The sequence below is a fragment of the Vicugna pacos genome, chromosome 12 (genome assembly GCF_048564905.1).
Source record: "Vicugna pacos chromosome 12, VicPac4, whole genome shotgun sequence".
NCBI lineage: Eukaryota > Metazoa > Chordata > Mammalia > Artiodactyla > Camelidae > Vicugna > Vicugna pacos.
Window position 1 is genome coordinate 31612379 of NC_132998.1, and position 10070 is coordinate 31622448.

A 10070-nucleotide genomic window follows, 5' to 3' on the forward strand; every position below is an offset into this window, starting at 1 on the left:
GCAACAAAGACATTAAAAGCTATCATCTGTCCAAGTAGTTAAAAGAAAGCATGAACATAATAAAAGAAAATGGAACACTAAAAAAAATCAAATGAACATTCTAGAGAAGAAAAATATCTCATATAAAAAATTTTGAACTCACAGACATAGGAAACAATCTTATGGTTACTGGGGGAAAGGAAATGGGAAGGGATAAATTTGGGAGTTTGAGATTTGCAAATGTTAACCCCTATATACAAAAATAGAGTAAAAAAACATATTTCTTCTGTATAGCACAGGGAACTGTATTCAATATCTTGTAAGAACCTTTAATGAAAAAGAATATGAAAACAAACATATGTACATATATATGCATGACTGGGACATTATGCTGTACACCAGTAATTGACATATTATAACTGACTATACTTGAATTTAAAAAAAAAAGAGAGAGAGAGGATGTAATTACCAGATTAGACAATGTAGGAAAAAAAATTAGTGAAACCTGAAGAGAGAGTAAAAGATTGGGAGAAAAAAAGAGCAAAGTCTCAGTGACCTGTGGGACAAAACCACAATCTAACATATATAACTGAATCTCAAAAACAAGGGGGAAGGGGGGAGAAATAATATTCAAAGAAATAATGGCCAAAATTTTTCCAAATTTGATGACAACTCTACAGCACCAAGAAATTCAACGAACCACAAGCAGGATACACACAAAGAAAACCATGACTATGTTTTGTCAAATAGCTGAACATTAGTGATGTAAATGAATAATGTTCCCTGTCCTATCAGTGAACAAAGATAAGTTACAGCCATATTTATGACATAAATATGTTATGTCAAATAGCTGAACATTAGTGATGTAAATGAATAATGTTCCCTGTCCTATCAGTGAACAAAGATGTTACAGCCATCAAGCTACTACAGCTGCCCTGTGAGCCCTAAGGGAATTAAGAATGGAAAAGAACAAGACACTGGCCCTAGATAGCTAAGGTGCGTATAAAAGGAATGATTTCAATGAGCCCAGACTCTTGCATCTTCTCACACATAGAAAAGCACTAAATTCATTAAGGTGAGATATCTGGTTTTCTTTAACTAACAGTAATTTTTTGAGGCCCCTCAAAGTTATCTGAGAGGCTGCCTCCTGGCTTGAAGTCCTCAGAAAGCCCACCAAATAAAGCATAATTCTCAACTGTCAGGTTGTGCACTTTTATCAGTCAACAGTGATTAAGAGGAAACTCTTAAAAGCAGCCAGAGGAAACAGGCAAACTATATAGAGAGGACCAAAGATAAGAATTTTCCCCAGACTTCTTGTCAGAAACTATATAAGCCAGGGTACAACTGAATGAGGTCTTTAAAGTGCTAAAATAAACTGCTGACCTAGAATTCTAAGTCATGAGGGGAGAAAAAAAACTTTCAGAAATAAATGAAATACAGACTTTTTCAGGAAAACAAAATCTCAGAGAATTTGTTGCCAACATATACTTACTATAAAAAATATTAAAGGAAGCCCTTCAAACAGAAAAGATGCCAGATGAAAATCTGAATCTACAAAAGGAATGGAGGACTCAGAAAATAAAAATTTTGCAGGTATATAAAAAACTTCTCATGTTATCCTCAGAAGATAGCTGATCATTTAAAACAAAAATAACAAAAATAATATACGTAGAAATGAAAATATGACAAAACAAATCAAGGACAAAAGAGGGGAAATTGAAGTAAATTTCTGAAAGATTCTTACATTATATGGTGAGGTAATAGACTATTATTTGAAGGTAGATTGTGGCACGTTAGAGACATATTGTAAATCCTAGAGTAACAACTAATAAAGAGATATAGCTAAGATGCCAACAGTGGAAGTAAAATGTAATCCTAAAGGAAACTGAATTTTTTTAAAAAAGAAAAGAAAGGAACAAAGAACACATGTGACAAATAGAAAATAAATAGCAAGATAGCAAATCTAAATTCAACCAATAATTACATTTAGTGTAAATGATTTAAATTCAGTTAAATGGCAGAGACTATCAAACTAGGGAAAAAAAGCAAGACCCAACTATATACTGCTTACAAGAAACCCACTTTAAACACACTTTACAAGATGATTTAAAAGTTTAAAAAATGTGAAAATATACCAAGCTTAAGTGGCTGTATTAATAACACCCAGAACAGGCTTCAAGAGATACTTCATAATGACAAAGCTGTCAGTTCTCAAGAAGATATTGAATAAGAGAGCTTCAAAATAAATGCAGCAAAAACTGACAGAACTGAAAGAAGAAATACACAAATATAGTCAGAGACTTCATGGGTCCTGTCTCAATAGGAGAGATGGACAGATAAAGTAGACAGAAAATCAGTAAGAATAAAGAAGTGAAAAATGCTATCAAACAACCTGATCTAAAATACTCCACTCAAGAAAAGCAGGATGCATTTTGTTTTCAATGTGTGCATGGAACATTCATGAAGACAGACTATGTGCTGGGCCATAAAACAAGTTTCAACATATTTAAAACTATTGAAATAAAATACATTCACTGAGCATAATGAAATTAGAAATCTGTAACAGATGAATACCTAGAAAAATGCAAATTCTTCTAAATTAAACACTTCTAAATAACCCAAAGGCTAAAAAAGGAATCCTAGAGAAAATTTTAAAATATTTTAAAGTGAAGAAAAATAAAAAATCTGTGGTACATAGGTAAAGCAGTGCCTAGTTAGAAATTTATAGCATTAAATGTTTGTAATAGGAAAAATTTCCAAAATCAATGGACTGAGCTTCCACTTTGGGACACTAGGGGAAAAAGATAAAATCAAGCTCAAAATAAGAGTAGAAAGAAGGAAACAAAGGGTAGAAATAGATGAAACTGACTGAAATTAATGTAATTTAATACTGTTTTTAATAGAGAAATGAAAAAGAAAAATCAATGAAGCCAATGTTTTTATTAAAGACAAACGTCCAGCTACATTAAAATTTTAAAAAACACAAATGACCAATATCAAAAATAGAGGAAATCCTACAGCTGCTAATCTTACGTAAACCCTATAGATTCTAAATGAATCAGTTATTATATTATGAATGATCTTGTGTCAGCCAATTAGTTCTACAACTTGGATAAAGTGAAAAACTTCCCTGGAAGCCAAAATTACCAAAACTGAAGAGAAAGAATAATTCTGTATTAAAGAAATGCAATTGAAAACTACAACATTTACCACAAAGAAAACTCCAGGCTCAGATGGGTTCACTACTGAATTCTACCAAACATTTAAGGAAGAAATAATACCATGTCCATATAAGCTCTTCTAGAAAACAGAATACAATAGAACACTTTCCATTTCATGTTATATAGTCATTATTGCCCTGATGCCAACACCAAATAATGACATAGGTAAACTGCATATCAATATATCTCATCAACACATAAAAATCCTTAACAAAATATTAGCACATAACAAATCCAACCTGACAACCAAGTGGGATTTATCTCAGGAATGCAAGGTTGATTTAACTAAAAAACAAATCCATGTCATTCACCATATTAACTGAATAATGGAGAAAATATATGATCATCTCAGTAAAGACAGAAAAAATTTTTTGACAAAACTCAATACCCATTCATGATAAAAAAAAAAAACTCTCAACAAACTAAGAACAGAAAGGATCTTCCTCAACCTGATAAATGGTATCTTTGAATACCTACTTAAAATTTAAAGATTGATCACTTTCTCCCTAAGTTTGGGATCAAAGTAAGGATGTCAACTTTTACCACTTCTATTCAATATTCTAATGCAGGTCCCAGCCAAAGTAATGAAGAGAACAAAATAAAATGTATTCAAATTGGGAAGGAAGAAGTAAAATTCTTTATTCCCAATAACATGATTATGTACACAGAAAGAAAGAAGAAATCCACAAAAAAAGCTACTAGAACTAATATGTGAGTTTAGCATAATGGCAGACTATAAAAACAATACTTAAAAAAAAAAGACTTTTATATACTAGAAATACATAATTGAACACTGAAATTTCAAAAATTCTATTTCAAGGACATGAAATTCCTATGGATAAATTTAACAAGATATACAACACTTGTACAATGAAAACAAAACCTTCTGAGAAAAACTGAAGATGACTTAAATAATTGGAAAGATTGTGTATAGGATTTGGAAAACAATATTAAGATGTCAATTTTCTCCATCAATCTATAGACTCAATGCAATCCAATCAGAATCTCAAAGGCTTTTGTAGAAATAGACAAGCTGGAGTCTAAAATGTTACTTTGAGAAGAGGTCCACAGGCTTTACTAAATCGTGAACCAGTCTATGATACAGAAGGAAGTTTAAAACCCTGTCACTCTTCAAATCTTTAACTGCCATGTGTACGCTTTCCTAAAATTGATTTGCCTGAGAACAAGTCTCTGTCCTGCAAATTTTCCTTAACCAACTCTTTCTTCACAATTTTCTCCCACTTGACCAAACAAAAGTATTTTTCTCAGCCATCCCAGTCCTATTATAGGGCATTTCCCTGGGTATGAGAAGACTTTGGGAGGTAGGGAGAATGCAATTCAAGAATACACTAATCCTGAAAGTCTTTTAAGAGTAAAGCAAAAAGAAGTTTGGTAAGAAATTCTGAAGGGGGTTGTGCTTTATTTCTTCTAAGACAGATTTTCACAGCAAAACCCCGTGCTTTATCTGTCACAGAACTAAATTAAGAAATAAGATGGTTGCGGGGAGGGTATACCTCAGTGATAGAGCATGTGCTTAGTAAGCACAAGGTCTTGGGTTCAATCCCAAGCACCTCTAGGAAAAAAAAATACAAATTTTAAGGTTAAAAAAAAAAGAGATAAGATGGTTGTTACAGGGATGTATAGGAACAAGCTTATTTCAATTAAGAAGCAAAAATTCCAAGGTTTTGATGAAAGTAAATCATAATCACAATATACAACAACTTTGAAATTAGATACTTTGTAACTATCAAACTCTTGAGACACTTCCGGTGGCAGGGTCTGGGGAAGGGGCGACAGGCGCCATTTCCGGCCATGACGGTGGCTAGAAGCCCCTAAAGCAGCCCAAGAAGCAGGCCAAGGAGATGGACGAGGAAGATAAGGCATTCAAGCAGAAGCAGAAAGAGGGGCAGAAGAAACTTGAGGAGCTAAAAGCGAAGGCCATGGGGAAAGATCCCCTGGCTACAGGTGGAATTAAGAAACCTGGCAAAAAGTAAGCTTTTCCCTGTGCCTGAGGCAATGATGATCCTTAATTCAATTCCAGTTTAAATATCTGGATTCCCTGTCATAAAATAACATCTGTACCTGAATGAAGTGGAACCTATTGCACATTTAAGAATAAACTTTTGTAAAAACAACAAACAAAAACTCTAGACAAAAAAAAAAATTCAAAAGCCATGAACTCAGAACACACAATGGAGTACAGCAGATTACAAAATTACTAAGAGAATACACAAACAAAAATATTTGGAAGGCCACTAGACTAAGGTAGCACTAGTTTATATCCTATTTTCTCAGTTAACTGTATTTATGTAATAACCTACTTTCTTCTATCAAAGTTTTGAACTGTCTGTAAATAGAAATAGAAATTCATTTCCTTTTTTAAAATTTAATGCTGCATTTCTGTAAGCAGTTAGAAAATGTTGCTATTGGCATTATGAAAACATTTATTGCTATGCCAAGTTGCTCTCTATGAACATCTGCTGCTGATTCTGATGGAGAGGTGGAAGAAACACAAAAACCCTATTTAAAACATATATTTCCATTCCTCTAACTCTGCCTGAGTAGCTATATATTACCTGCCATGCACTTGTTATACATTGGGAATACAGACGTAAATGGAAATATTTCTGCTTTTTAGGGGCTCAGTCCATTAGCAGACTCAGATCTGCAAAGATTTGTAGCAATTAACTAGAGGTATGAATGTACCATGCTATGGGAACATGAAGATGGGCTCAAAAATAAAGTGTTTTTCAGCTAGGACAAATGGGAGGGAGCTTCCAGAAAGAAGGGTTACTATGTGCCAAGACATGGAGGGGAGGAAGACTACGTATGATTTGATTTAAAAACTATAAATAGTTCATTATAAAAACAAAGGATATATTTACATTCGAGATGCCTATCCAATTCCAAACAGAGTCAACACTGGTGTACACAACAGACATGGAAATTGTCCGGTGAATTATTTCATATTTACTGAGTACCCACTATGTACCTGATACCACCTAAGAAACTGGGGAAGAAAGAAGTAAAGGAAAAATAAGCCATAAAAATGGCTTACCATCAAAGGAGCAAGAGACAGAGAAGTAAACCAAACAGCATTATTCTACAGTGATAAAATGCTACAGAATATAAATGCACAGAGTGTTATAGGAACAAAAAGAAGAACCAACAGAAGAAAGATTCCCCAAAACAGCAATGCTAGAGATGTCTTTGAAGGTGAGCAGGAGTGAAGTAGATGGATAGAGAATGGGAAGGGTGCAGGAGAAAAAAAGAAAAATGCAGCTCAGATAAAAGCTAGAGAAAAAGAAGGAAGTATGGCAAAGGAAACTTAGAAAAGCCAGACTACCAAGGGCATTAAGTAGCAAGAAATCAAGCTATGATAAGCCACAGATGTGTTTCAGGCATGAAAAAAACAATCAATCACTGCATCATGCAAAGTGAAAGCAATACTAGGGGTAGAAAGTAGGGAATATGAAAGACTGAAGAGAATGTCAACTTGTACTTCAGAAATTTTATATATACATAATTTAGAATGTATACAGGTAAAAAAAACAAAAACAAAGGAAAGGACACTTAGAAATACGGACAGGGAAGATAGGAAAGGGATGGTAGGAGGTGTTCTAAAGGTGCCAATTACATGCATATTTATTTTATAATAACATATTAAACTTTATATATTTTAGTGTATTATATCAAATTTATACAAATTCTAAAGGAGGGAGAGGTTGCTGAATTAAGGAAACAGCCGAAAGGAAGGAGAAGAAAGGAAAAACTTAGAAAACGAGTTAGAACTAAGAGAACTTACTGATCAGTCAGATAATGGAAAAGGACAAAACTAGGAATCCCAATCAAGTTTCCAAGTTTAGACTCTCGGCAGTCGGTGAAGCCACTTCTTATCAAGGCAGGACTTATAGGAGACAACTGTTTGTTTTGTGGGAAGAAGAACTCAATTTTGGACATGTTGAATTTGCGATGCCTGAATGACATTAATATGAGTATACAGCTAGTAGGTTTAGATATGCAAGCCAAAAACTTAGGGGGAAATGTCTTGATTGAAGATAAAAATGTGGGCACCATGAGTTTATAAGCAGTATGGTAGTTAAGACTGTTGGCTTGAAAAAGGTTACCCAAAGAGACCCAACAGGAGTAACTATAATCACGAGAATAACTGAAAGGCTAAGAAGAGAATGAAATGAATAAGCTTGTAAAAAAAGACCAAAACTTAAATGAGATTTTGAATAATTAGCAATAGCGTTTTGACATGTAAGAATCCTAGAGTCCAACTATATTTTCCTAAAATAACTTTTCAAATTTTCACTTGATTAATAAAGAAACAAGTCTTATCTTTCTAAGACAAAATTATAAATGATAGAAATGTTTACTCTTGTGTTTGGCCCTTGTACACCATTTAGTAGAATTCACTTGAAATTCAATCATCTTCCCCTCCTAAATCCCTGCCAAAATAAAACTTGAGGCAGCTTCAGTAAGATCTCAAGATAATATCTCTCTACCATCTGATTCAGCCATCATTTGGCTTTTAGTAGAACCAGTAGATGAATCGGTTGTAATACTAGATTTTACAGGTACCCGGCAGACGGTGGGTTGAGTGTTAACAGCACCTGATGGCAGGCACCTGAAAAGAACTGGCAATTCTTTCAGTTCTGCCTACTCATAAACTCTACATATAGCAGGAATATAGTACGTAAAATTGTATTTATACTAACTTCCTGGACTTTCAAGTAACAAAACTGCAAAAAGAGACCCTTTTTTCCTTACTTCCCAGAGAATAAAATATTCTTTTATTAGTAATTTGATTACTAATTTGAACAGTAAATAGAATTAGCTTGCATTTTTGTTGGGAATACTGTAATGCAAATAAAAAGGTTACTTTAATTACATCTGATAGTGAAATTACATTTAGTAACTAACGGTTAGTCTCATGGCACCTAACAGAGACTAGACTTTCGATAAGCATAAACTAATACACATTGATTATAAAAAACAATAACACAAAAAAATACAAATGAACTCAAAATAGTTTTCTTTATTCCTTAAAGAGGCACAAGGGTCTGAGATTTCTAAATAAATGCCTAAAAATTTTAAAATACCACTTATATAGTCATTTATATAGTTAAACACTTATAAAATTTTGTAACTTCAAATAAGAGTTACATTAACATGACAAATAATTTTGACAAAATGCTTCATAAAATTTGGTAAAAAAAAATTTATACCTGAACACCTATATGTGGTGCTTCTTTGTTTATGTCTAAGATGGTCCTGAGATACACTTTCAAAACACATTTTTTTTTTCTTGCAGGAAGACTCAGAGATTACTGGAAGTTCTAAAAACATACAGTTTTCAAAAATTAAAAACATTTTTTGGCCTACATAGAAGTCATGTTTAATCTTACCAAGAAAACAAAGATTGTACCACTTGAATACAATCATTCTCCTTGTAACTAAGGAAAGTATCTAATTATCAGTTGAGCTAGAACAGACTACTTACAGGGGACAAACTGATTTAAGAAACAAACATAAAAAAACCCATTCAACAGATTACTGTGTACCTAAGAGTTCAAAAGCACCAAACTAGATGCAGTAGGAGAAACAAGAAGTAAAACATTGTTTCCATCATTAAATTTGTATACAGTTAAGATTTAAAAAGCAGAATGGTAGATTATAAGGCAATATATGCTTAAATAGCAAATTAGTAATTTGAACAATACGTAAAATTTGATGAGAGAGTACACGTAACTTTTTTTAAGGTACGTCTAGGCCATGTACTTCATAGTTTTTACTACAGGAAGTCAGTCAGATACTTGGAAATTATTGTACTTTTAAAAAAAAGTAGCAGCAGCACTTGGGTGGCAGTGTCTTACTATTCAGTTCCTCCAGCCAAAGAAGGGAGAAAAGGAATAACTGAGTGGAAATTAGACTAAATGATCGCTAAGGTCACTTCCTGAGGTCTACAGTTCTTCCTTGATTTAAGAACATATAAAATCTGAAACACTGTAGGACAATGTGTGAAAACTGATATTCATAAAACACTAAAGTGTCGCCTAAGACAATGGTTTCCAAACACCAAGCTAATGATTTTCAAACTCTGATGAACACCTAAATACATCTAATAACATCCAAATGACTGGGTAACTTGTTAAAACATACAGATGCCTATGTACTGTCTCAAACCTTTGTTATCAGAATCTATAAATTTGTCAGGACATTTGCAATCTGAGCAGCTCCCCGGGTGATTCTGATGCACAGTATGAGAATTACATGAGTAAGAACACAATCTTCACTGGCAACGCAACCTGGGTTCAAATGATAGTTCTAATACTAGCACTATGACCACCAACTAGCCTCCCTAATACAATATCTAATCTTTAAAAAGGGGGAATTGCCACCCATACCTCAAGTGACTGTTGTGAGGATTAAAGATGAAGATGCACAGAAAACAGTACAATTCCTAGCATACTTAGTAAATATTCAGTGAATCCATCCCTTTAACAAACATTTATTAAAACTTACACAGTATCAGAAGATGAGGAACAGCTCACTAATTTATTACATATTAAGTATGGCAATTCTGCAGTGGTGTCATGAGTACATATAATGAGGGGTATCTATCCTAATCAGGAAAGTCTTCCCTGAAGTGAGCTGAATGATGAGTAGGCATTAGCTGGATGAAAAAGAAAGGAAGAGCATTTCCAGGCAAAGGAAGCATCATAACCAAAAGCCATGAACTTGAAACAGAGAACAGAGTGACGGGGGGGGGGGGGGGGGGGGTTGGGTATGCCAGAAGGCATTGTGGAGATAAGATGGAAAAGGCAGTTAAGAGGGGTCCAAATAGCCTGTTTTAGGATTTTA

The 10070-nt window shown here is 33.7% G+C and overlaps 1 protein-coding gene and 1 pseudogene across 4 annotated transcripts in view; one reads left to right on the forward strand and one right to left on the reverse strand.

Moving 5' to 3' along the window:
• Positions 1-10070, reverse strand: part of SCYL2 (SCY1 like pseudokinase 2) — a 55747-nt gene that overhangs the window by 43732 nt on the left and 1945 nt on the right. The window lies entirely within an intron of this gene.
• LOC116282592 (translation machinery-associated protein 7-like) lies at positions 4822-5194 on the forward strand (annotated as a pseudogene).